The sequence below is a fragment of the Schistocerca cancellata genome, chromosome 3, assembly GCF_023864275.1.
Source record: "Schistocerca cancellata isolate TAMUIC-IGC-003103 chromosome 3, iqSchCanc2.1, whole genome shotgun sequence".
In the NCBI taxonomy this organism is placed as follows: domain Eukaryota; kingdom Metazoa; phylum Arthropoda; class Insecta; order Orthoptera; family Acrididae; genus Schistocerca; species Schistocerca cancellata.
In genome coordinates, this window is record NC_064628.1 from 905,725,393 (window position 1) to 905,730,773 (window position 5,381).

The following is a 5,381-nucleotide window of genomic DNA, read 5'->3' on the forward strand; positions in this document are numbered from 1 at the left end:
CTACCTTTCTTAAACATTGGTACGACCTGCGCAATTTTCCAATCTGTAGGTACAGATCTATCGGTGAGTGAGCGGTTGTATATGATTGCTAAGTAGGGAGCTATTGTATCAGCGTAATCTGAAAGGAACCTAATCGGTATACAATCTGGACCTGAAGACTTGCCTGTATCAAGCGATTTGAGTTGCTTCGTAACCCCTAAGGTATCTACTTCTAAGAAACTCATGCTAGCAGCTGTTCGTTTTTCAAATTCTGAAATATTCCATTCGTCTTCCCTAGTGAAGGAATTTCGGAAAACTGCGTTCAATAACTCCGCTTTAGCGGCACAGTCGTCGGTAACAGTACCATCGGCACTGCGCAGCGTGTTGCCGCTTGTGTACTTTACATACGACCAGAATTTCTTCGGATTTTCTGCCAAATTTCGAGACAATGTTTCTTTGTGGAACCTATTAAAGGCATCTCGCATTGAAGTCCGTGCCAAATTTCGCGCGTCTGTAAATTTTAGCCAATCTTCGGGATTTCGCGTTCTTCTGAACTTTGCATGCTTTTTCCGTTGCTTCTGCAACAGCATTCGGACCTGTTTTGTGTACCATGGGGGATCAGTTCCATTTCTTACCAGTTTATGAGGAATGAATCTCTCAATTGCTGTTGATACTATATTTTTGAATTTGAGCCACATCTCGTCTACATTTGCATAGTCAGTTCGGAAGGAATGGAGATGGTCTCTTAGGAAGGCTTATAGTGACACTTTATCCGCTTTTTTAAATAAAATTATTTTGCGTTGTTTCTGGTGGATTTGGAAGAAACGATATTGAGTCTAGCTACAACGACCTTGTGATCACTAATCCCTGTATCAGTCATGATGCTCTCTATTAGCTCTGGATTGCTTGTGGCTAAGAGGTCAAGTGTGTTTTCGCAACCATTTACAATTCGCGTGGGTTCGTGAACTAACTGCTCGAAATAATTTTCGGAGAAAGCATTTAGGACAATCTCGGAAGATGTTTTCTGCCTACCACCTGTTTTGAACAAGTATTTTTGCCAACATATCGAGGGAAGGTTGAAGTCCTCACCAACTATAACCGTATGAGTGGGGTATTTGTTTGTTACGAGACTCAAATTTTCTCTGAACTGTTCAGCAACTATATCATCGGAGTCTGGGGGTCGGTCGAAGGAGCCAATTATTAACTTAGTTCGGCTGTTAAGTATAACCTCCACCCATACCAATTCGCACGGAGTATCTACTTCGACTTCACTACAAGATAAACCACTACTGACAGACACAAACACTCCACCACCAATTCTGCCTAATCTACCTTTCCTGAACACCGTCTGAGACTTCGCAAAAATTTCTGCAGAACTTATTTCAGGCTTTAGCCAGCTTTCTGTACCTATAACGATTTCAGCTTCTCTGCTTTCTATTAGCGCTTGAAGCTCAGGGACTTTCCCAGCACAACTACAACAACTTACAACTACAATTCCGACTGTTTCTTGATCCAAGCACGTCCTGTATTTTCCATGCACCCTTTGAGATTGCAGCACACCCCGTACTTTCCCGAGGCCTTCTAACCTAAAAAACCGCCCAGTCCACGTCACACAGCCTCCGCTACCCGTGTAGCCGCCAGCTGAGTGTAGTGAACTCCTGACCTATTCAGCGGAACTCGAAACCCCACCACCCTATGGCGCAAATCAAGGAATCTGCAGCCAACACGGTCGCAAAACCGTTTGAGCCTCTGATTCAGACCCTCCACCCGGCTCTGCACCAAAGGTCCACAGTCGGTTCTGTCAACGATGCTGCAGATGGTGAGCTCTGCCTTCATCTCGTAAGTAAGACCGGCAGCCTTCACCAAATCAGATAGCTGCTGGAATCCAGAGAGAATTTCCTCAGATCCAAAGCGGCACACATCACCACCTGCAGCTGGCTGCACCCTGTGCTCTTCATGGCATCCGGAAGGACCCTTTCCACATCAGGAATGCCTCCACCCGTTATGCACACGGAGTGCACACTGGATTTGTTCCCCTCCTTAGCCGCCATATCCCTAAGGGGCCCATTACCTGCCTAACATTGGACCTCCCAACTACCAATAAGTCCACCGTCTACGATTGCCCAGACCTTGAAGGCTGAGAATCATCCTCTGAAACAGGGCAGGCAGCTGCATCTGGCTCAGCCAGAGGCAGTACCTGAAACCTGTTTGTCAGACGCACCGGGGAGGCTTTCTGATCAGCCTCCGGTGACGTCTTTCGCTGCCTGCCACGCCTTGGAACGACCTCCCAATCAACCACAAGTGAGGGCTCAGCCCCACTGCGGGCAGCAACCGGGGCAACCACAGCGGCAGACCTATCTGGGAACAGACAAGACGAGGTTGACATCCCCGTGATACCCAAGTCCGGCTCCCCGCAGTGGTGACCATTGGCAACAGCCTCAAGCTGTGCGACCGAAGTCAGCGCCGCCTGCAGCTGTGAGCGAAGGGATGCCAACTCAGCCTTCGCCCGAACACAGCAGTCACAGTCCCTGTGCATTCTAATTGATGTTGAACAACAGTTACTGAAACACGAGTCCATGCCTAGATAACGCAAGGTAAACACGCAAAGAATGTATGAACTAACCTGTACAAATGCCTAACGACTGCGCTACAATCTGCCTGAATTTACGATTACAGTAACTAAAACTCGAAATTACACCTCCTATACGAAACTCACACGCAATTTAAGTAAGAATCTACGAAGTAAACACAGAAAAGAAGCTATATACGTGTCTTTCTGCGCTGTCGATATGTACCAACTGGGAGCTCAGGCCACACCCATCTATAAAATGATCAGCCCATCTACATAGGAACAGACATACAGAAAGTTGTATCGCGACAGGTAAAGCTAAGAGATAAAAAAGTGTGCGAATACAACAAAAAAGTATAGGACCACTAATTAAGTGCGCAACTAAGTTAGTTGCGCACCAAAGGGGATCGACGATTGTGCGCGAAAATGAATTTATTAACTGGCATCATATTATAACGCAATGACTGAGTAAACAGTACGACTCGAAGCCGGCCGGAGTGTCCGAGCAGTTCTAGGAGCTACAGTCTGGAACCGCGCGACCGCTACACGTGAATGTGTGTGATGTCTTAGGTTAGTTAGGTTTAAGTAGTTCTAAGTTCTAGGGGACTGATGACCTCAAAAGTTAAGTCCCATAGTGCTCAGAGCCATTTGAACTATTTGAAGTACTACTCAAAAGATACCAAGTGACGAAGAAGCCTGTCGTGTCCCACTGACGAGTCTTGAGATGGAGTGGAAGGACTTCAAGGATGCGCGTCAAAGAACTTACTTGACAGGAGGTCTCGTGGTCGTGGACTGCCTTCTGTGCACTTGCTCCACTGAAAAGATGGCTGTAGGGTGAGTTAGAATACAGAACTCGGCTGGGATCTCAGGGTACACTGGATGAAATCATAAATGAGTACATGAGGATATAAACACTGGAAGCATCCCTGGCACATCCGTTTTATAAACAGTTCTATATACAAAGTCTACTAACTGTCTTCTTAGTAGTGTAGCTTCTCATTGTTCCCTAAGTCCCAATATAGCAGAGGCGGGCCGGACTAAGTGTTGTCTACATGGAAAAAAATCTAATCCTCCTCGTAGTTTCGCAGCACTGCACTACGATCTCACAGCTTCAGAACTCCAGCTAAACCGTCTCTGATCGACTGACCTCCTGCTCCATCACTGCCATCTCCCCCTTAACTCACTCAACAATATGGCGGCTAGCCTTTTTGTAGCGGCAACGGCCTTGCCGCAGTGGATACACCGGTTCCCGTGAGATCACAGAAGTTAAGCGCTGTCGGGCGTGGTCAGCACTTGGATGGGTGACCATCCAGGCCGCCATGCGCAGTTGCCATTTTTCGGGGTGCACTCAGCCTCGTAATGCCAATTGACGAGCTACTCGACCGAATAGTAGCGGCTTCGGTCAAGAATACCATCATAACGACCGGGAGAGCAGTGTGCTGACCCCACGCCCCTCCTATCCACATCCTCCACTGAGGATGACACGGCGGTCGGATGGTCCCGGTCGGCCACTCGTGTCCTGAAGACGGAGTGAGTGCCTTTCATAGCGCTAGTGGACCCGGCACCACTTGTTCTAGAAGTTTACAGTAGTCTTGAGCATTGCGTGTGTGTCACGCGGTAGCACGTGAGGCCTATGTGACGAACAGGCCGTACACTCTTGTCCAAGAGTTGCGTCTTGCGGCGGCTCTCGAGCCTCGTGATGCGGCATAGTCCGCTCTTGTTAGCAGAGTCAGCATCACACATAAGCTGAGAGGTGGCATGAGCCCCGTTTCATTTTCTATCTTACGATTTTCCTCTCTAATTGCATGAAGTGAAAAGTCGCTATTCCTTCACACGCGGACTTCCCACAAAGCGTCTCTCGTCACCCGGGTGGTCCGGTGACAGGCGGGCTCTGCTGATCTGGAAAGCCGACGGGTGTGAGGAAGTCGAGTGAATGCTTTGCAGACGCCGACATTGTCAAAAGACACGCCCGGAGGTGTCTGAAGTAGTGGCTGGGCTAGAGGTTCCGTTACTTCGCAGAAACTTAGCGAAAATACTTTCTGGCGGGCGACCAGCGAGGCGTGGGAATGACTTGTGTACCCAGGCAGTTGTGGCGGGAAAATTACCGCGCTTTCTGCAAAATAGTAACTGTGATTGGCTTGCTCAGGGCATAGCTCCGTGACGTAGCAAAATCAGCGCAGAAATTGGCGCCAAGAATCTCCATTGGTGGAATGGTAGTGCTCTGGCAATAGAGTGGAATTTTCCGCCGGTTTTCGAGTTGCTGATTGGAACGTTTAACCATGGCCACTGTCGTGGGGGCGGGAATGTTGTGTGTTCGGCCTGTACGGGTGCTCGGGAGTCGGCTCTCGCCTTTCGGTCGAGGACGTCGAAGCAACCAGCCATCGCCTCCGGTACGCCAAATCGTGTTCTTGCAGCTCAGAAGACAGACTGGTGAGGTATGTCCGCAGCACCGGCAGACAGGGATTTTCCTAGGTGATAATCAGATCTCAGCAGAGCGCGCCTGTTCGTCTTTTTCTAACTTTGTTCTGTCTTGGGTAGCAGCAATTAATGTTGGGTTGGCTATGTGTTTTCTCTTAAGATTTGAGTTGCAAGGAATTGGCTCCACATACCACTTCGTCATAATCCTCACAATCTAGTTTAGGGACAACTTCACATTCACAGCGTTTGTTTGACTATCCAATTTGAGCCAATTTGATGTATTGTAAATGTTTCATGTGTTTTTGTTTATTATTTTGTGTTTAGTCTTAATAAATCATATTGTTATTTTGGACAGAACTTTCATTCTGTTAATCGGTAGAGCAACCCTATCATTCCTCACTATGTTAATGAAACC

General features: G+C 47.9%; 1 pseudogene; it reads left to right on the top strand.

The window, feature by feature from the left end:
* Positions 1-3,763: 3,763 nt before the first annotated feature.
* On the top strand, positions 3,764-3,881 carry LOC126177761 (5S ribosomal RNA; annotated as a pseudogene).
* Positions 3,882-5,381: the final 1,500 nt, after the last annotated feature.